Source organism: Dendrobates tinctorius, unplaced genomic scaffold, assembly GCF_039654945.1.
Source record: "Dendrobates tinctorius isolate UK_male_01 unplaced genomic scaffold, ASM3965494v1 ptg000011l, whole genome shotgun sequence".
NCBI lineage: Eukaryota > Metazoa > Chordata > Amphibia > Anura > Dendrobatidae > Dendrobates > Dendrobates tinctorius.
In genome coordinates this window covers 119,679,442-119,700,134 of record NW_027361679.1, presented here as the reverse complement: position 1 = coordinate 119,700,134, position 20,693 = coordinate 119,679,442, and the positions used below count along the sequence as shown (strand labels likewise).

General features: G+C 51.3%; 21 pseudogenes; all 21 read right to left on the bottom strand.

Annotated features, from left to right (window-relative positions):
- Nucleotides 1-141: 141 nt before the first annotated feature.
- Nucleotides 142-260, bottom strand: LOC141056171 (5S ribosomal RNA; annotated as a pseudogene).
- Nucleotides 261-917: 657 nt separating this feature from the next.
- Nucleotides 918-1,036, bottom strand: LOC141054023 (5S ribosomal RNA; annotated as a pseudogene).
- A 76-nt stretch (nt 1,037-1,112) lies between these two features.
- Nucleotides 1,113-1,231, bottom strand: LOC141054286 (5S ribosomal RNA; annotated as a pseudogene).
- A 1,825-nt stretch (nt 1,232-3,056) lies between these two features.
- Nucleotides 3,057-3,175, bottom strand: LOC141057608 (5S ribosomal RNA; annotated as a pseudogene).
- A 2,022-nt stretch (nt 3,176-5,197) lies between these two features.
- LOC141057597 (5S ribosomal RNA) lies at nt 5,198-5,316 on the bottom strand (annotated as a pseudogene).
- A 273-nt stretch (nt 5,317-5,589) lies between these two features.
- On the bottom strand, nt 5,590-5,708 carry LOC141056164 (5S ribosomal RNA; annotated as a pseudogene).
- Nucleotides 5,709-6,561: 853 nt separating this feature from the next.
- On the bottom strand, nt 6,562-6,680 carry LOC141054020 (5S ribosomal RNA; annotated as a pseudogene).
- Nucleotides 6,681-6,757: 77 nt separating this feature from the next.
- On the bottom strand, nt 6,758-6,876 carry LOC141056722 (5S ribosomal RNA; annotated as a pseudogene).
- Nucleotides 6,877-7,149: 273 nt separating this feature from the next.
- On the bottom strand, nt 7,150-7,268 carry LOC141056775 (5S ribosomal RNA; annotated as a pseudogene).
- A 1,432-nt stretch (nt 7,269-8,700) lies between these two features.
- On the bottom strand, nt 8,701-8,819 carry LOC141059275 (5S ribosomal RNA; annotated as a pseudogene).
- Nucleotides 8,820-9,288: 469 nt separating this feature from the next.
- Nucleotides 9,289-9,407, bottom strand: LOC141058755 (5S ribosomal RNA; annotated as a pseudogene).
- Nucleotides 9,408-10,260: 853 nt separating this feature from the next.
- LOC141054015 (5S ribosomal RNA) lies at nt 10,261-10,379 on the bottom strand (annotated as a pseudogene).
- Nucleotides 10,380-10,455: 76 nt separating this feature from the next.
- Nucleotides 10,456-10,574, bottom strand: LOC141058548 (5S ribosomal RNA; annotated as a pseudogene).
- Nucleotides 10,575-11,811: 1,237 nt separating this feature from the next.
- Nucleotides 11,812-11,930, bottom strand: LOC141051583 (5S ribosomal RNA; annotated as a pseudogene).
- A 273-nt stretch (nt 11,931-12,203) lies between these two features.
- LOC141056634 (5S ribosomal RNA) lies at nt 12,204-12,322 on the bottom strand (annotated as a pseudogene).
- Nucleotides 12,323-13,371: 1,049 nt separating this feature from the next.
- Nucleotides 13,372-13,490, bottom strand: LOC141056151 (5S ribosomal RNA; annotated as a pseudogene).
- A 77-nt stretch (nt 13,491-13,567) lies between these two features.
- LOC141054010 (5S ribosomal RNA) lies at nt 13,568-13,686 on the bottom strand (annotated as a pseudogene).
- A 469-nt stretch (nt 13,687-14,155) lies between these two features.
- On the bottom strand, nt 14,156-14,274 carry LOC141057586 (5S ribosomal RNA; annotated as a pseudogene).
- A 461-nt stretch (nt 14,275-14,735) lies between these two features.
- On the bottom strand, nt 14,736-14,854 carry LOC141056147 (5S ribosomal RNA; annotated as a pseudogene).
- Nucleotides 14,855-15,511: 657 nt separating this feature from the next.
- LOC141051576 (5S ribosomal RNA) lies at nt 15,512-15,630 on the bottom strand (annotated as a pseudogene).
- Nucleotides 15,631-16,091: 461 nt separating this feature from the next.
- LOC141051572 (5S ribosomal RNA) lies at nt 16,092-16,210 on the bottom strand (annotated as a pseudogene).
- Nucleotides 16,211-20,693: the final 4,483 nt, after the last annotated feature.

Below are 20,693 nucleotides of genomic sequence, written 5' to 3'. Positions count from 1 at the left end.
GCCCGGCCTCAAGCTGCTGCGATCTGACGAGGGCATGCATATTCAGCTTAGAATGGCCGTTGACGGAAGCGTGCCATCTCTGACGTTCTTTTCAAGAAGGATAAACTCGGAAGGGCAAGCTTGGAAAAAAAACGTACAAAATGTCAACAGGACCAGGGATTCCCAGCCAGTCTCCCATGCCGGTACTGGCCCGGCCTCAAGCTGCTTAGCAGCTGCGATCTGACGAGGGCATGCATATTCAGCTTAGAATGGCCGTTGACGGAAGCGTGCCATCTCTGACGTTTTTTTCAAGAAGGATAAACTCGGAAGGGCAAGCTTGGAAAAAAAACGTACAAAATGTCAACAGGACCAGGGATTCCCAGCCAGTCTCCCATTCCGGTACTGGCCCAGCCTCAAGCTGCTTAGCGGCTGCGATCTGACGAGGGCATGCATATTCAGCTTAGAATGGCCGTTGACGGAAGCATGCCATCTCTGACGTTTTTTTCAAGAAGGATAAACTCGGAAGGGCAAGCTTGGAAATAAAACGTACAAAATGTCAACAGGACCAGGGATTCCCAGCCAGTCTCCCATGCCGGTACTGGCCCGGCCTCAAGCTGCTGCGATCTGACGAGGGCATGCATATTCAGCTTAGAATGGCCGTTGACGGAAGCGTGCCATCTCTGACGTTCTTTTCAAGAAGGATAAACTCGGAAGGGCAAGCTTGGAAAAAAAACATTCAAAATGGCAACAGGACCAGGGATTCCCAGCCAGTCTCCCATGCCGGTACTGGCCCGGCCTCAAGCTGCTTAGCGGCTGCGATCTGACGAGGGCATGCATATTCAGCTTAGAATGGCCGTTGACAGAAGCGTGCCATCTCTGACGTTCTTTTCAAGAAGGATAAACTCGGAAGGGCAAGCTTGGAAATAAAACGTACAAAATGTCAACAGGACCAGGGATTCCCAGCCAGTCTCCCATGCCGGTACTGGCCCGGCCTCAAGCTGCTTAGCGGCTGCGATCTGACGAGGGCATGCATATTCAGCTTAGAATGGCCGTTGACGGAAGCGTGCCATCTCTGACGTTTTTTTCAAGAAGAATAAACTCGGAAGGGCAAGCTTGGAAAAAAACGTACAAAATGTCAACAGGACCAGGGATTCCCAGCCAGTCTCCCATGCCAGTACTGGCCCGGCCTCAAGCTGCTTAGCGGCTGCGATCTGACGAGGGCAGGCATATTCAGCTTAGAATGGCCGTTGACGGAAGCGTGCCATCTCTGACGTTTTTTTCAAGAAGGATAAACTCGGAAGGGCAAGCTTGGAAAAAAAACGTACAAAATGTCAACAGGACCAGGGATTCCCAGCCAGTCTTCCATGCCGGTACTGGCCCGGCCTCAGGCTGTTTAGCAGCAGCGATCTGACGAGGGCATGCATATTTAGCTTAGAATGGCCATTGACGGAAGTGTGCAATCTCTGACGTTCTTTTCAAGAAGGATAAACTCGGAAGGGCAAGCTTGGAAATAAAACGTACAAAATGTCAACAGGACCAGGGATTCCCAGCCAGTCTCCCATGCCGGTACTGGCCCGGCCTCAAGCTGCTGCGATCTGACAAGGGCATGCATATTCAGCTTAGAATGGCCATTGACGGAAGTGTGCCATCTCTGACGTTCTTTTCAAGAAGGATAAACTCGGAAGGGCAAGCTTGGAAAAAAAACGTACAAAATGTCAACACGACCAGGGATTCCCAGCCAGTCTCCCATGCCAGTACTGGCCCAGCCTCAAGCTGCTTAGCGGCTGCAATCTGACAAGGGCATGCATATTCAGCTTAGAATGGCCATTGACGGAAGTGTGCCATCTCTGACGTTCTTTTCAAGAAGGATAAACTCGGAAGGGCAAGCTTGGAAATAAAACGTACAAAATGTCAACAGGACCAGGGATTCCCAGCCAGTCTCCCTTGCCGGTACTGGCCCGGCCTCAAGCTGCTTAACGGCTGCAATCTGACGAGGGCATGCATATTCAGCTTAGAATGGCCGTTGACAGAAGCGTGCCATCTCTGACGTTTTTTTCAAGAAGGATAAACTCGGAAGGGCAAGCTTGGAAATAAAACATACAAAATGTTGACAGTACCAGGGATTCCCAGCCAGTCTCCCATGCCGGTACTGGCCCGGCCTCAAGCTGCTTAGCAGCTGCAATCTGACAAGGGCATGCATATTCAGCTTAGAATGGCCGTTGACAGAAGCGTGCCATCTCTGACGTTCTTTTCAAGAAGGATAAACTCGGAAGGGCAAGCTTGGAAATAAAACGTACAAAATGTCAACAGGACCAGGGATTCCCAGCCAGTCTCCCATGCCGGTACTGGCCCGGCCTCAAGCTGCTGCGATGTGACGAGGGCATGCATATTCAGCTTAGAATGGCCGTTGACGGAAGCGTGCCATCTCTGACGTTCTTTTCAAGAAGGATAAACTCGGAAGGGCAAGCTTGGAAAAAAAACATACAAAATGTCAACAGGACCAGAGATTCCCAGCCAGTCTCCCATGCCGGTACTGGCCCGGCCTCAAGCTGCTTAGCGGCTGCGATCTGACGAGGGCATGCATATTCAGCTTAGAATGGCCGTTGACGGAAGCGTGCCATCTCTGACGTTCTTTTCAAGAAGGATAAACTCGGAAGGGCAAGCTTGGAAATAAAACATACAAAATGTCAACAGGACCAGGGATTCCCAGCCAGTCTCCCATGCTGGTATTGGCCCGGCCTCAAGCTGCTTAGCGGCTGCGATCTGACGAGGGCATGCATATTCAGCTTAGAATGGCCGTTGACGGAAGCGTGCCATCTCTGACGTTCTTTTCAAGAAGGATAAACTCGGAAGGGCAAGCTTGGAAAAAAAATGTACAAAATGTCAACAGGACCAGGGATTCCCAGCCAGTCTCCTATGCCGGTACTGGCCCGGCCTCAAGCTGCTTAGCGGCTGCGATGTGACGAGGGAATGCATATTCAGCTTAGAATGGCCGTTGACGGACGCGTGCCATCTCTGACGTTCTTTTCAAGAAGGATAAACTCGGAAGGGCAAGCTTGGAAAAAAAACGTACAAAATGTCAACAGGACCAGGGATTCCCAGCCAGTCTCCCATGCCGGTACTGGCCCGGCCTCAAGCTGCTTAGTGGCTGCGATCTGACGAGGGCAGGCATATTCAGCTTAGAATGGCCGTTGACAGAAGCGTGCCATCTCTGACGTTTTTTTCAAGAAGGATAAACTCGGAAGGGCAAGCTTGGAAAAAAAACGTACAAAATGTCAACAGGACCAGGGATTCCCAGCCAGTCTCCCATGCCGGTACTGGCCCGGCCTCCGGCTGCTTAGCAGCTGCGATCTGATGAGGGCATGCATATTCAGCTTAGAATGGCCGTTGACGGAAGTGTGCCATCTCTGACGTTTTTTTCAAGAAGGATAAACTCGGAAGGGCAAGCTTGGAAATAAAACGTACAAAATGTTAACAGGACCAGGGATTCCCAGCCAGTCTCCCATGCCGGTACTGGCCCGGCCTCAGGCTGCTTAGCAGCTGCGATCTGACGAGGGCATGCATATTTAGCTTAGAATGGCCATTGACGGAAGTGTGCAATCTCTGACGTTCTTTTCAAGAAGGATAAACTCGGAAGGGCAAGCTTGGAAATAAAACGTACAAAATGTCAACAGGACCAGGGACTCCCAGCCAGTCTCCCATGCCGGTACTGGCCCGGCCTCAAGCTGCTGCGATCTGACAAGGGCATGCATATTCAGCTTAGAATGGCCATTGACGGAAGTGTGCCATCTCTGACGTTCTTTTCAAGAAGGATAAACTCGGAAGGGCAAGCTTGGAAAAAAAAACGTACAAAATGTCAACACGACCAGGGATTCCCAGCCAGTCTCCCATGCCAGTACTGGCCCAGCCTCAAGCTGCTTAGCGGCTGCGATCTGACAAGGGCATGCATATTCAGCTTAGAATGGCCATTGACGGAAGTGTGCCATCTCTGACGTTCTTTTCAAGAAGGATAAACTCGGAAGGGCAAGCTTGGAAATAAAACGTACAAAATGTCAACAGGACCAGGGATTCCCAGCCAGTCTCCCATGCCGGTACTGGCCCGGCCTCAAGCTGCTTAGCGGCTGCAATCTGACGAGGGCATGCATATTCAGCTTAGAATGGCCGTTGACAGAAGCGTGCCATCTCTGACGTTTTTTTCAAGAAGGATAAACTCGGAAGGGCAAGCTTGGAAATAAAACATACAAAATGTTAACAGGACCAGGGATTCCCAGCCAGTCTCCCATGCCGGTACTGGCCCAGCCTCAAGCTGCTTAGCAGCTGCAATCTGACAAGGGCATGCATATTCAGCTTAGAATGGCCGTTGACAGAAGCGTGCCATCTCTGACGTTCTTTTCAAGAAGGATAAACTCGGAAGGGCAAGCTTGGAAATAAAACGTACAAAATGTCAACAGGACCAGGGATTCCCAGCCAGTCTCCCATGCCGGTACTGGCCCGGCCTCAAGCTGCTGCGATGTGACGAGGGCATGCATATTCAGCTTAGAATGGCCGTTGACGGAAGCGTGCCATCTCTGACGTTCTTTTCAAGAAGGATAAACTCGGAAGGGCAAGCTTGGAAAAAAAACATACAAAATGTCAACAGGACCAGGGATTCCCAGCCAGTCTCCCATGCCGGTACTGGCCCGGCCTCAAGCTGCTTAGAGGCTGCGATCTGACGAGGGCATGCATATTCAGCTTAGAATGGCCGTTGACGGAAGCGTGCCATCTCTGACGTTCTTTTCAAGAAGGATAAACTCGGAAGGGCAAGCTTGGAAATAAAACGTACAAAATGTCAACAGGACCAGGGATTCCCAGCCAGTCTCCCATGCTGGTACTGGCCCGGCCTCAAGCTGCTTAGCGGCTGCGATCTGACGAGGGCATGCATATTCGGCTTAGAATGGCCGTTGACGGAAGCGTGCCATCTCTGACGTTCTTTTCAAGAAGGATAAACTCGGAAGGGCAAGCTTGGAAAAAAAATGTACAAAATGTCAACAGGACCAGGGATTCCCAGCCAGTCTCCTATGCCAGTACTGGCCCGGCCTCAAGCTGCTTAGCGGCTGCGATGTGACGAGGGAATGCATATTCAGCTTAGAATGGCCGTTGACGGACGCGTGCCATCTCTGACGTTCTTTTCAAGAAGGATAAACTCGGAAGGGCAAGCTTGGAAAAAAAACGTACAAAATGTCAACAGGACCAGGGATTCCCAGCCAGTCTCCCATGCCGGTACTGGCCCGGCCTCAAGCTGCTTAGTGGCTGCGATCTGACGAGGGCAGGCATATTCAGCTTAGAATGGCCGTTGACAGAAGCGTGCCATCTCTGACGTTTTTTTCAAGAAGGATAAACTCGGAAGGGCAAGCTTGGAAAAAAAACGTACAAAATGTCAACAGGACCAGGGATTCCCAGCCAGTCTCCCATGCCGGTACTGGCCCGACCTCCGGCTGCTTAGCAGCTGCGATCTGATGAGGGCATGCATATTCAGCTTAGAAGGGCCATTGACGGAAGTGTGCCATCTCTGACGTTCTTTTCAAGAAGGATAAACTCGGAAGGGCAAGCTTGGAAATAAAACGTACAAAATGTCAACAGGACCAGGGATTCCCAGCCAGTCTCCCATGCCGGTACTGGCCCGGCCTCAAGCTGCTTAGCAGCTGCGATCTGACGAGGGCATGCATATTCAGCTTAGAATGGCCGTTGACGGAAGTGTGCCATCTCTGACGTTTTTTTCAAGAAGGATAAACTCGGAAGGGCAAGCTTGGAAATAAAACGTACAAAATGTTAACAGGACCAGGGATTCCCAGCCAGTCTCCCATGCCGGTACTGGCCCGGCCTCAGGCTGCTTAGCAGCTGCGATCTGACGAGGGCATGCATATTTAGCTTAGAATGGCCATTGACGGAAGTGTGCAATCTCTGACGTTCTTTTCAAGAAGGATAAACTCGGAAGGGCAAGCTTGGAAATAAAACGTACAAAATGTCAACAGGACCAGGGATTCCCAGCCAGTCTCCCATGCCGGTACTGGCCCGGCCTCAAGCTGCTGCGATCTGACAAGGGCATGCATATTCAGCTTAGAATGGCTATTGACGGAAGTGTGCCATCTCTGACGTTCTTTTCAAGAAGGATAAACTCGGAAGGGCAAGCTTGGAAAAAAAACGTACAAAATGTCAACACGACCAGGGATTCCCAGCCAGTCTCCCATGCCAGTACTGGCCCAGCCTCAAGCTGCTTAGCGGCTGCGATCTGACAAGGGCATGCATATTCAGCTTAGAATGGCCATTGACGGAAGTGTGCCATCTCTGACGTTCTTTTCAAGAAGGATAAACTCGGAAGGGCAAGCTTGGAAAAAAAACGTACAAAATGTCAACAGGACCAGGGATTCCCAGCCATTCTCCCATGCCGGTACTGGCCCGGCCTCAAGCTGCTTAGCAGCTGCGATCTGACGAGGGCATGCATATTCAGCTTAGAATGGCCGTTGACGGAAGCGTGCCATCTCTGACGTTTTTTTCAAGAAGGATAAACTCGGAAGGGCAAGCTTGGAAAAAAAACGTACAAAATGTCAACAGGACCAGGGATTCCCAGCCAGTCTCCCATGCCGGTACTGGCCCGGCCTCAAGCTGCTTAGCGGCTGCGATCTGACGAGGGCATGCATATTCAGCTTAGAATGGCCGTTGACGGAAGCGTGCCATCTCTGACGTTCTTTTCAAGAAGGATAAACTCGGAAGGGCAAGCTTGGAAATAAAACGTACAAAACGTCAACAGGACCAGGGATTCCCAGCCAGTCTCCCATGCCGGTACTGGCCCGGCCTCAAGCTGCTTAGCGGCTGCGATCTGACGAGGGCATGCATATTCAGCTTAGAATGGCCGTTGACGGAAGCGTGCCATCTCTGACGTTCTTTTCAAGAAGGATAAACTCGGAAGGGCAAGCTTGGAAAAAAAATGTACAAAATGTCAACAGGACCAGGGATTCCCAGCCAGTCTCCTATGCCGGTACTGGCCCGGCTTCAAGCTGCTTAGCGGCTGCGATGTGACGAGGGAATGCATATTCAGCTTAGAATGGCCGTTGACGGACGCGTGCCATCTCTGACGTTCTTTTCAAGAAGGATAAACTCGGAAGGGCAAGCTTGGAAAAAAAACGTACAAAATGTCAACAGGACCAGGGATTCCCAGCCAGTCTCCCATGCCGGTACTGGCCCGGCCTCAAGCTGCTTAGTGGCTGCGATCTGACAAGGGCAGGCATATTCAGCTTAGAATGGCCATTGACAGAAGCGTGCCATCTCTGACGTTTTTTTCAAGAAGGATAAACTCGGAAGGGCAAGCTTGGAAAAAAAACGTACAAAATGTCAACAGGACCAGGGATTCCCAGCCAGTCTCCCATGCCGGTACTGGCCCGGCCTCCGGCTGCTTAGCGGCTGCGATCTGATGAGGGCATGCATATTCAGCTTAGAAGGGCCATTGACGGAAGTGTGCCATCTCTGACGTTCTTTTCAAGAAGGATAAACTCGGAAGGGCAAGCTTGGAAATAAAACGTACAAAATGTCAACAGGACCAGGGATTCCCAGCCAGTCTCCCATGCTGGTACTGGCCCGGCCTCAAGCTGCTGCGATCTGACGAGGGCATGCATATTCAGCTTAGAATGGCCGTTGACGGAAGCGTGCCATCTCTGACGTTCTTTTCAAGAAGGATAAACTCGGAAGGGCAAGCTTGGAAAAAAAACGTACAAAATGTCAACAGGACCAGGGATTCCCAGCCAGTCTCCCATGCCGGTACTGGCCCGGCCTCAAGCTGCTTAGCAGCTGCGATCTGACGAGGGAATGCATATTCAGCTTAGAATGGCCGTTGACGGAAGCGTGCCATCTCTGACGTTTTTTTCAAGAAGGATAAACTCGGAAGGGCAAGCTTGGAAAAAAAACGTACAAAATGTCAACAGGACCAGGGATTCCCAGCCAGTCTCCCATGCCGGGACTGGCCCAGCCTCAAGCTGCTTAGCGGCTGCGATCTGACGAGGGCATGCATATTCAGCTTAGAATGGCCGTTGACGGAAGCGTGCCATCTCTGACGTTTTTTTCAAGAAGGATAAACTCGGAAGGGCAAGCTTGGAAATAAAACGTACAAAATGTCAACAGGACCAGGGATTCCCAGCCAGTCTCCCATGCCGGTACTGGCCCGGCCTCAAGCTGCTGCGACCTGACGAGGGCATGCATATTCAGCTTAGAATGGCCGCTGACAGAAGCGTGCCATCTCTGACGTTCTTTTCAAGAAGGATAAACTCGGAAGGGCAAGCTTGGAAAAAAAACATTCAAAATGTCAACAGGACCAGGGATTCCCAGCCAGTCTCCCATGCCGGTACTGGCCCGGCCTCAAGCTGCTTAGCGGCTGCGATCTGACGAGGGAATGCATATTCAGCTTAGAATGGCCGTTGACAGAAGCGTGCCATCTCTGACGTTCTTTTCAAGAAGGATAAACTCGGAAGGGCAAGCTTGGAAATAAAACGTACAAAATGTCAACAGGACCAGGGATTCCCAGCCAGTCTCCCATGCCGGTACTGGCCCGGCCTCAAGCTGCTTAGCGGCTGCGATCTGACGAGGGCATGAATATTCAGCTTAGAATGGCAGTTGACGGAAGCGTGCCATCTCTGACGTTTTTTTCAAGAAGAATAAACTCGGAAGGGCAAGCTTGGAAAAAAACGTACAAAATGTCAACAGGACCAGGGATTCCCAGCCAGTCTCCCATGCCAGTACTGGCCCGGCCTCAAGCTGCTTAGCGGCTGCGATCTGACGAGGGCATGCATATTCAGCTTAGAATGGCCGTTGACGGAAGCGTGCCATCTCTGACGTTCTTTTCAAGAAGGATAAACTCGGAAGGGCAAGCTTGGAAATAAAACGTACAAAATGTCAACAGGACCAGGGATTCCCAGCCAGTCTCCCATGCTGGTACTGGCCCGGCCTCAAGCTGCTTAGCGGCTGCGATCTGACGAGGGCATGCATATTCATCTTAGAATGGCCGTTGACGGAAGCGTGCCATCTCTGACGTTCTTTTCAAGAAGGATAAACTCGGAAGGGCAAGCTTGGAAAAAAAATGTACAAAATGTCAACAGGACCAGGGATTCCCAGCCAGTCTCCTATGCCGGTACTGGCCCGGCTTCAAGCTGCTTAGCGGCTGCGATGTGACGAGGGAATGCATATTCAGCTTAGAATGGCCGTTGACGGACGCGTGCCATCTCTGACGTTCTTTTCAAGAAGGATAAACTCGGAAGGGCAAGCTTGGAAAAAAAACGTACAAAATGTCAACAGGACCAGGGATTCCCAGCCAGTCTCCCATGCCGGTACTGGCCCGGCCTCAAGCTGCTTTGTGGCTGCGATCTGACGAGGGCAGGCATATTCAGCTTAGAATGGCCGTTGACAGAAGCGTGCCATCTCTGACGTTTTTTTCAAGAAGGATAAACTCGGAAGGGCAAGCTTGGAAAAAAAACGTACAAAATGTCAACAGGACCAGGGATTCCCAGCCAGTCTCCCATGCCGGTACTGGCCCGGCCTCCGGCTGCTTAGCGGCTGCGATCTGATGAGGGCATGCATATTCAGCTTAGAAGGGCCATTGACGGAAGTGTGCCATCTCTGACGTTCTTTTCAAGAAGGATAAACTCGGAAGGGCAACCTTGGAAATAAAACGTACAAAATGTCAACAGGACCAGGGATTCCCAGCCAGTCTCCCATGCTGGTACTGGCCCGGCCTCAAGCTGCTGCGATCTGACGAGGGCATGCATATTCAGCTTAGAATGGCCGTTGACGGAAGCGTGCCATCTCTGACGTTCTTTTCAAGAAGGATAAACTCGGAAGGGCAAGCTTGGAAAAAAAACGTACAAAATGTCAACAGGACCAGGGATTCCCAGCCAGTCTCCCATGCCGGCACTGGCCCGGCCTCAAGCTGCTTAGCAGCTGCGATCTGACGAGGGCATGCATATTCAGCTTAGAATGGCCGTTGACGGAAGCGTGCCATCTCTGACATTTTTTTCAAGAAGGATAAACTCGGAAGGGCAAGCTTGGAAAAAAAACGTACAAAATTTCAACAGGACCAGGGATTCCCAGCCAGTCTCCCATGCCGGTACTGGCCCAGCCTCAAGCTGCTTAGCGGCTGCGATCTGACGAGGGCATGCATATTCAGCTTAGAATGGCCGTTGACAGAAGCGTGCCATCTCTGACGTTCTTTTCAAGAAGGATAAACTCGGAAGGGCAAGCTTGGAAATAAAACGTACAAAATGTCAACAGGACCAGGGATTCCCAGCCAGTCTCCCATGCCGGTACTGGCCCGGCCTCAAGCTGCTTAGCGGCTGCGATCTGACGAGGGCATGCATATTCAGCTTAGAATGGCCGTTGACGGAAGCGTGCCATCTCTGACGTTTTTTTCAAGAAGAATAAACTCGGAAGGGCAAGCTTGGAAAAAAACGTACAAAATATCAACAGGACCAGGGATTCCCAGCCAGTCTCCCATGCCAGTACTGGCCCGGCCTCAAGCTGCTTAGCGGCTGCGATCTGACGAGGGCAGGCATATTCAGCTTAGAATGGCCGTTGACGGAAGCGTGCCATCTCTGACGTTTTTTTCAAGAAGGATAAACTCGGAAGGGCAAGCTTGGAAAAAAAACGTACAAAATGTCAACAGGACCAGGGATTCCCAGCCAGTCTTCCATGCCGGTACTGGCCCGGCCTCAGGCTGCTTAGCAGCTGCGATCTGACGAGGGCATGCATATTTAGCTTAGAATGGCCATTGACGGAAGTGTGCAATCTCTGACGTTCTTTTCAAGAAGGATAAACTCGGAAGGGCAAGCTTGGAAATAAAACGTACAAAATGTCAACAGGACCAGGGATTCCCAGCCAGTCTCCCATGCCGGTACTGGCCCGGCCTCAAGCTGCTGCGATCTGACAAGGGCATGCATATTCAGCTTAGAATGGCCATTGACGGAAGTGTGCCATCTCTGACGTTCTTTTCAAGAAGGATAAACTCGGAAGGGCAAGCTTGGAAAAAAAACGTACAAAATGTCAACACGACCAGGGATTCCCAGCCAGTCTCCCATGCCAGTACTGGCCCAGCCTCAAGCTGCTTAGCGGCTGCAATCTGACAAGGGCATGCATATTCAGCTTAGAATGGCCATTGACGGAAGTGTGCCATCTCTGACGTTTTTTTCAAGAAGGATAAACTCGGAAGGGCAAGCTTGGAAATAAAACATACAAAATGTTAACAGGACCAGGGATTCCCAGCCAGTCTCCCATGCCGGTACTGGCCCGGCCTCAAGCTGCTTAGCAGCTGCAATCTGACAAGGGCATGCATATTCAGCTTAGAATGGCCGTTGACAGAAGCGTGCCATCTCTGACGTTCTTTTCAAGAAGGATAAACTCGGAAGGGCAAGCTTGGAAATAAAACGTACAAAATGTCAACAGGACCAGGGATTCCCAGCCAGTCTCCCATGCCAGTACTGGCCCGGCCTCAAGCTGCAGCGATGTGACGAGGGCATGCATATTCAGCTTAGAATGGCCGTTGACGGAAGCGTGCCATCTCTGACGTTCTTTTCAAGAAGGATAAACTCGGACGGGCAAGCTTGGAAAAAAAACATACAAAATGTCAACAGGACCAGGGATTCCCAGCCAGTCTCCCATGCCGGTACTGGCCCGGCCTCAAGCTGCTTAGCGGCTGTGATCTGACGAGGGCATGCATATTCAGCTTAGAATGGCCGTTGACGGAAGCGTGCCATCTCTGACGTTCTTTTCAAGAAGGATAAACTCGGAAGGGCAAGCTTGGAAATAAAACGTACAAAATGTCAACAGGACCAGGGATTCCCAGCCAGTCTCCCATGCTGGTACTGGCCCGGCCTCAAGCTGCTTAGCGGCTGCGATCTGACGAGGGCATGCATATTCAGCTTAGAATGGCCGTTGACGGAAGCGTGCCATCTCTGACGTTCTTTTCAAGAAGGATAAACTCGGAAGGGCAAGCTTGGAAAAAAAATGTACAAAATGTCAACAGGACCAGGGATTCCCAGCCAGTCTCCTATGCCGGTACTGGCCCGGTCTCAAGCTGCTTAGCGGCTGCGATGTGACGAGGGAATGCATATTCAGCTTAGAATGGCCGTTGACGGACGCGTGCCATCTCTGACGTTCTTTTCAAGAAGGATAAACTCGGAAGGGCAAGCTTGGAAATAAAACGTACAAAATGTCAACAGGACCTGGGATTCCCAGCCAGTCTCCCATGCCGGTACTGGCCCGGCCTCAAGCTGCTTAGTGGCTGCGATCTGACGAGGGCAGGCATATTCAGCTTAGAATGGCCGTTGACAGAAGCGTGCCATCTCTGACGTTTTTTTCAAGAAGGATAAACTCGGAAGGGCAAGCTTGGAAAAAAAACGTACAAAATGTCAACAGGACCAGGGATTCCCAGCCAGTCTCCCATGCCGGTACTGGCCCGGCCTCCGGCTGCTTAGCAGCTGCGATCTGATGAGGGCATGCATATTCAGCTTAGAAGGGCCATTGACGGAAGTGTGCCATCTCTGACGTTCTTTTCAAGAAGGATAAACTCGGAAGGGCAAGCTTGGAAATAAAACGTACAAAATGTCAACAGGACCAGGGATTCCCAGCCAGTCTCCCATGCCGGTACTGGCCCGGCCTCAAGCTGCTTAGCAGCTGCGATCTGACAAGGGCATGCATATTCAGCTTAGAATGGCCGTTGACGGAAGTGTGCCATCTCTGACGTTTTTTTCAAGAAGGATAAACTCGGAAGGGCAAGCTTGGAAATAAAACGTACAAAATGTTAACAGGACCAGGGATTCCCAGCCAGTCTCCCATGCCGGTACTGGCCCGGCCTCAGGCTGCTTAGCAGCTGCGATCTGACGAGGGCATGCATATTTAGCTTAGAATGGCCATTGACGGAAGTGTGCAATCTCTGACGTTCTTTTCAAGAAGGATAAACTCGGAAGGGCAAGCTTGGAAATAAAACGTACAAAATGTCAACAGGACCAGGGATTCCCAGCCAGTCTCCCATGCCGGTACTGGCCCGGCCTCAAGCTGCTGCGATCTGACAAGTGCATGCATATTCAGCTTAGAATGGCCATTGACGGAAGTGTGCCATCTCTGACGTTCTTTTCAAGAAGGATAAACTCGGAAGGGCAAGCTTGGAAAAAAAACGTACAAAATGTCAACACGACCAGGGATTCCCAGCCAGTCTCCCATGCCAGTACTGGCCCAGCCTCAAGCTGCTTAGCGGCTGCGATCTGACAAGGGCATGCATATTCAGCTTAGAATGGCCATTGACGGAAGTGTGCCATCTCTGACGTTCTTTTCAAGAAGGATAAACTCGGAAGGGCAAGCTTGGAAAAAAAACGTACAAAATGTCAACAGGACCAGGGATTCCCAGCCAGTCTCCCATGCCGGTACTGGCCCGGCCTCAAGCTGCTTAGCAGCTGCGATCTGACGAGGGCATGCATATTCAGCTTAGAATGGCCGTTGACGGAAGCGTGCCATCTCTGACGTTCTTTTCAAGAAGGATAAACTCGGAAGGGCAAGCTTGGAAAAAAAACGTACAAAATGTCAACAGGACCAGGGATTCCCAGCCAGTCTCCCATGCCGGTACTGGCCCGGCCTCAAGCTGCTTAGCGGCTGCGATCTGACGAGGGCATGCATATTCAGCTTAGAATGGCCGTTGACGGAAGCGTGCCATCTCTGACGTTCTTTTCAAGAAGGATAAACTCGGAAGGGCAAGCTTGGAAATAAAACGTACAAAATGTCAACAGGACCAGGGATTCCCAGCCAGTCTCCCATGCTGGTACTGGCCCGGCCTCAAGCTGCTTAGCGGCTGCTATCTGACGAGGGCATGCATATTCAGCTTAGAATTGCCGTTGATGGAAGCGTGCCATCTCTGACGTTCTTTTCAAGAAGGATAAACTCGGAAGGGCAAGCTTGGAAAAAAAATGTACAAAATGTCAACAGGACCAGGGATTCCCAGCCAGTCTCCTATGCCGGTACTGGCCCGGCTTCAAGCTGCTTAGCGGCTGCGATGTGACGAGGGAATGCATATTCAGCTTAGAATGGCCGTTGACGGACGCGTGCCATCTCTGACGTTCTTTTCAAGAAGGATAAACTCGGAAGGGCAAGCTTGGAAAAAAAACGTACAAAATGTCAACAGGACCAGGGATTCCCAGCCAGTCTCCCATGCCGGTACTGGCCCGGCCTCAAGCTGCTTAGTGGCTGCGATCTGACGAGGGCAGGCATATTCAGCTTAGAATGGCCGTTGACAGAAGCATGCCATCTCTGACGTTTTTTTCAAGAAGGATAAACTCGGAAGGGCAAGCTTGGAAAAAAAACGTACAAAATGTCAACAGGACCAGGGATTCCCAGCCAGTCTCCCATGCCGGTACTGACCCGGCCTCCGGCTGCTTAGCGGCTGCGATCTGATGAGGGCATGCATATTCAGCTTAGAAGGGCCATTGACGGAAGTGTGCCATCTCTGACGTTCTTTTCAAGAAGGATAAACTCGGAAGGGCAAGCTTGGAAATAAAACGTACAAAATGTCAACAGGACCAGGGATTCCCAGCCAGTCTCCCATGCTGGTACTGGCCCGGCCTCAAGCTGCTGCGATATGACGAGGGAATGCATATTCAGCTTAGAATGGCCGTTGACGGAAGCGTGCCATCTCTGACGTTCTTTTCAAGAAGGATAAACTCGGAAGGGCAAGCTTGGAAAAAAAACGTACAAAATGTCAACAGGACCAGGGATTCCCAGCCAGTCTCCCATGCCGGTACTGGCCCGGCCTCAAGCTGCTTAGCAGCTGCGATCTGACGAGGGCATGCATATTCAGCTTAGAATGGCCGTTGACGGAAGCGTGCCATCTCTGACGTTTTTTTCAAGAAGGATAAACTCGGAAGGGCAAGCTTGGAAAAAAAACGTACAAAATGTCAACAGGACCAGGGATTCCCAGCCAGTCTCCCATGCCGGTACTGGCCCAGCCTCAAGCTGCTTAGCGGCTGCGATCTGACGAGGGCATGCATATTCAGCTTAGAATGGCCGTTGACGGAAGCGTGCCATCTCTGACGTTTTTTTCAAGAAGGATAAACTCGGAAGGGCAAGCTTGGAAATAAAACGTACAAAATGTCAACAGGACCAGGGATTCCCAGCCAGTCTCCCATGCCGGTACTGGCCCGGCCTCAAGCTGCTGCGATCTGACGAGGGCATGCATATTCAGCTTAGAATGGCCGTTGACGGAAGCGTGCAATCTCTGACGTTCTTTTCAAGAAGGATAAACTCGGAAGGGCAAGCTTGGAAAAAAAACATTCAAAATGGCAACAGGACCAGGGATTCCCAGCCAGTCTCCCATGCCGGTACTGGCCCGGCCTCAAGCTGCTTAGCGGCTGCGATCTGACGAGGGCATGCATATTCAGCTTAGAATGGCCGTTGACAGAAGCGTGCCATCTCTGACGTTCTTTTCAAGAAGGATAAACTCGGAAGGGCAAGCTTGGAAATAAAACGTACAAAATGTCAACAGGACCAGGGATTCCCAGCCAGTCTCCCATGCTGGTACTGGCCCGGCCTCAAGCTGCTTAGCGGCTGCGATCTGACGAGGGCATGCATATTCAGCTTAGAATGGCCGTTGACGGACGCGTGCCATCTCTGATGTTCTTTTCAAGAAGGATAAACTCGGAAGGGCAAGCTTGGAAAAAAAACGTACAAAATGTCAACAGGACCAGGGATTCCCAGCCAGTCTCCCATGCCGGTACTGGCCCGGCCTCAAGCTGCTGCGATGTGACGAGGGCATGCATATTCAGCTTAGAATGGCCGTTGACGGAAGCGTGCCATCTCTGACGTTCTTTTCAAGAAGGATAAACTCGGAAGGGCAAGCTTGGAAAAAAAACATACAAAATGTCAACAGGACCAGGGATTCCCAGCCCGTCTCCCATGCCGGTACTGGCCCGGCCTCAAGCTGCTTAGCGGCTGCGATCTGACGAGGGCATGCATATTCAGCTTAGAATGGCCGTTGACGGAAGCGTGCCATCTCTGACGTTCTTTTCAAGAAGGATAAACTCGGAAGGGCAAGCTTGGAAATAAAACGTACAAAATGTCAACAGGACCAGGGATTCCCAGCCAGTCTCCCATGCTGGTACTGGCCCGGCCTCAAGCTGCTTAGCGGCTGCGATCTGACGAGGGCATGCATATTCAGCTTAGAATGGCCGTTGACGGAAGCGTGCCATCTCTGACGTTCTTTTCAAGAAGGATAAACTCGGAAGGGCAAGCTTGGAAAAAAAATGTCCAAAATGTCAACAGGACCAGGGATTCCCAGCCAGTCTCCTATGCCCGTACTGGCCCGGCCTCAAGCTGCTTAGCGGCTGCGATGTGACGAGGGAATGCATATTCAGCTTAGAATGGCCGTTGACGGACGCGTGCCATCTCTGACGTTCTTTTCAAGAAGGATAAACTCGGAAGGGCAAGCTTGGAAATAAAACGTACAAAATGTCAACAGGACCAGGGATTCCCAGCCAGTCTCCCATGCCGGTACTGGCCCGGCATCAAGCTGCTTAGTGGCTGCAATCTGACGAGGGCAGGCATATTCAGCTTAGAATGGCCGTTGACAGAAGCGTGCCATCTCTGACGTTTTTTTCAAGAAGGATAAACTCGGAAGGGCAAGCTTGGAAAAAAAACGTACAAAATGTCAACAGGACCAGGGATTCCCAGCCAGTCTCCCATGCCGGTACTGGCCCGGCCTCCGGCTGCTTAGCAGCTGCGATCTGATGAGGGCATGCATATTCAGCTTAGAAGGGCCATTGACGGAAGTGTGCCATCTCTGACGTTCTTTTCAAGAAGGATAAACTCGGAAGGGCAAGCTTGGAAATAAAACGTACAAAATGTCAACAGGACCAGGGATTCCCAGCCAGTCTCCCATGCCTGTACTGGCCCGGCCTCAAGCTGCTGCGATCTGACAAGGGCATGCATATTCAGCTTAGAATGGCCATTGACGGAAGTGTGCCATCTCTGACGTTCTTTTCAAGAAGGATAAACTCGGAAGGGCAAGCTTGGAAAAAAAACGTACAAAATGTCAACAGGACCAGGGATTCCCAGCCAGTCTCCCATGCCGGTACTGGCCCGGCCTCAAGCTGCTTAGCAGCTGCGATCTGACGAGGGCATGCATATTCAGCTTAGAATGGCCGTTGACGGAAGCGTGCCATCTCTGACGTTCTTTTCAAGAAGGATAAACTCGGAAGGGCAAGCTTGGAAAAAAAACGTACAAAATGTCAACAGGACCTGGGATTCCCAGCCAGTCTCCCATGCCGGTACTGGCCAGGCCTCAAGCTGCTTAGCGGCTGCGATCTGACGAGGGCATGCATATTCAGCTTAGAATGGCCGTTGACGGAAGCGTGCCATCTCTGACGTTCTTTTCAAGAAGGATAAACTCGGAAGGGCAAGCTTGGAAATAAAACGTACAAAATGTCAACAGGACCAGGGATTCCCAGCCAGTCTCCCATGCTGGTACTGGCCCGGCTTCAAGCTGCTTAGCGGCTGCGATGTGACGAGGGAATGCATATTCAGCTTAGAATGGCCGTTGACGGACGCGTGCCATCTCTGACGTTCTTTTCAAGAAGGATAAACTCGGAAGGGCAAGCTTGGAAAAAAAACGTACAAAATGTCAACAGGACCAGGGATTCCCAGCCAGTCTCCCATGCCGGTACTGGCCCGGCCTCAAGCTGCTTAGTGGCTGCGATCTGACGAGGGCAGGCATATTCAGCTTAGAATGGACGTTGACAGAAGTGTGCCATCTCTGACGTTTTTTTCAAGAAGGATAAACTCGGAAGGGCAAGCTTGGAAAAAAAACGTACAAAATGTCAACAGGACCAGGGATTCCCAGCCAGTCTCCCATGCCGGTACTGGCCCGGCCTCCTTCTGCTTAGCGGCTGCGATCTGATGAGGGCATGCATATTCAGCTTAGAAGGGCCATTGACGGAAGTGTGCCATCTCTGACGTTCTTTTCAAGAAGGATAAACTCGGAAGGGCAAGCTTGGAAATAAAACGTACAAAATGTCAACAGGACCTGGGATTCCCAGCCAGTCTCCCATGCTGGTACTGGCCCGGCCTCAAGCTGCTGCGATCTGACGAGGGCATGCATATTCAGCTTAGAATGGCCGTTGACGGAAGCGTGCTATCTCTGACGTTCTTTTCAAGAAGGATAAACTCGGAAGGGCAAGCTTGGAAAAAAAACGTACAAAATGTCAACAGGACCAGGGATTCCCAGCCAGTCTCCCATGCCGGTACTGGCCCGGCCTCAAGCTGCTTAGCAGCTGCGATCTGACGAGAGCATGCATATTCAGCTTAGAATGGCCGTTGACGGAAGCGTGCCATCTCTGACGGTTTTTTCAAGAAGGATAAACTCGGAAGGGCAAGCTTGGAAAAAAAACGTACAAAATGCCAACAGGACCAGGGATTCCCAGCCAGTCTCCCATGCCGGTACTGGCCCAGCCTCAAGCTGCTTAGCGGCTGCGATCTGACGAGGGCATGCATATTCAGCTTAGAATGGCCGTTGACGGAAGCGTGCCATCTCTGACGTTTTTTTCAAGAAGGATAAACTCGGAAGGGCAAGCTTGGAAATAAAACGTACAAAATGTCAACAGGACCAGGGATTCCCAGCCAGTCTCCCATGCCGGTACTGGCCCGGCCTCAAGCTGCTGCGATCTGACGAGGGCATGCATATTCAGCTTAGAATGGCCGTTGACGGAAGCGTGCAATCTCTGACGTTCTTTTCAAGAAGGATAAACTCGGAAGGGCAAGCTTGGAAAAAAAACATTCAAAATGGCAACAGGACCAGGGATTCCCAGCCAGTCTCCCATGCCGGTACTGGCCCAGCCTCAAGCTGCTTAGCGGCTGCGATCTGACGAGGGCATGCATATTCAGCTTAGAATGGCCGTTGACAGAAGCGTGCCATCTCTGACGTTCTTTTCAAGAAGGATAAACTCGGAAGGGCAAGCTTGGAAATAAAACGTACAAAATGTCAACAGGACCAGGGATTTCCAGCCAGTCTCCCATGCCGGTACTGGCCCGGCCTCAAGCTGCTTAGCGGCTGCGATCTGACGAGGGCATGCATACTCAGCTTAGAATGGCCGTTGACGGAAGCGTGCCATCTCTGACGTTTTTTTCAAGAAGAATAAACTCGGAAGGGCAAGCTTGGAAAAAAACGTACAAAATGTCAACAGGACCAGGGATTCCCAGCCAGTCTCCCATGCCAGTACTGGCCCGGCCTCAAGCTGCTTAGCGGCTGCGATCTGACGAGGGCAGGCATATTCAGCTTAGAATGGCCGTTGACGGAAGCGTGCCATCTCTGACGTTTTTTTCAAGAAGGATAAACTCGGAAGGGCAAGCTTGGAAAAAAAACGTACAAAATGTCAACAGGACCAGGGATTCCCAGCCAGTCTTCCATGCCGGTACTGGCCCGGCCTCAGGCTGCTTAGCAGCTGCGATCTGACGAGGGCATGCATATTTAGCTTAGAATGGCCATTGACGGAAGTGTGCAATCTCTGACGTTCTTTTCAAGAAGGATAAACTCGGAAGGGCAAGCTTGGAAATAAAACGTACAAAATGTCAACAGGACCAGGGATTCCCAGCCAGTCTCCCATGCCGGTACTGGCCCGGCCTCAAGCTGCTGCGATCTGACAAGGGCATGCATATTCAGCTTAGAATGGCCATTGACGGAAGTGTGCCATCTCTGACGTTCTTTTCAAGAAGGATAAACTCGGAAGGGCAAGCTTGGAAAAAAAACGTACAAAATGTCAACACGACCAGGGATTCCCAGCCAGTCTCCCATGCCAGTACTGGCCCAGCCTCAAGCTGCTTAGCGGCTGCGATCTGACAAGGGCATGCATATTCAGCTTAGAATGGCCATTGACGGAAGTGTGCCATCTCTGACGTTCTTTTCAAGAAGGATAAACTCGGAAGGGCAAGCTTGGAAATAAAACGTACAAAATGTCAACAGGACCAGGGATTCCCAGCCAGTCTCCCATGCCGGTACTGGCCCGGCCTCAAGCTGCTTAGCGGCTGCAATCTGACGAGGGCATGCATATTCAGCTTAGAATGGCCGTTGACAGAAGCGTGCCATCTCTGACGTTTTTTTCAAGAAGGATAAACTCGGAAGGGCAAGCTTGGAAATAAAACATACAAAATGTTAACAGGACCAGGGATTCCCAGCCAGTCTCCCATGCCGGTACTGGCCCGGCCTCAAGCTGCTTAGCAGCTGCAATCTGACAAGGGCATGCATATTCAGCTTAGAATGGCCGCTGACAGAAGCGTGCCATCTCTGACGTTCTTTTCAAGAAGGATAAACTCGGAAGGGCAAGCTTGGAAATAAAACGTACAAAATGTCAACAGGACCAGGGATTCCCAGCCAGTCTCCCATGCCGGTACTGGCCCGGCCTCAAGCTGCTGCGATGTGACGAGGGCATGCATATTCAGCTTAGAATGGCCGTTGACGGAAGCGTGCCATCTCTGACGTTCTTTTCAAGAAGGATAAACTCGGAAGGGCAAGCTTGGAAAAAAAAACATACAAAATGTCAACAGGACCAGGGATTCCCAGCCAGTCTCCCATGCCGGTACTGGCCCGGCCTCAAGCTGCTTAGCGGCTGCGATCTGACGAGGGCATGCATATTCAGCTTAGAATGGCCGTTGACGGAAGCGTGCCATCT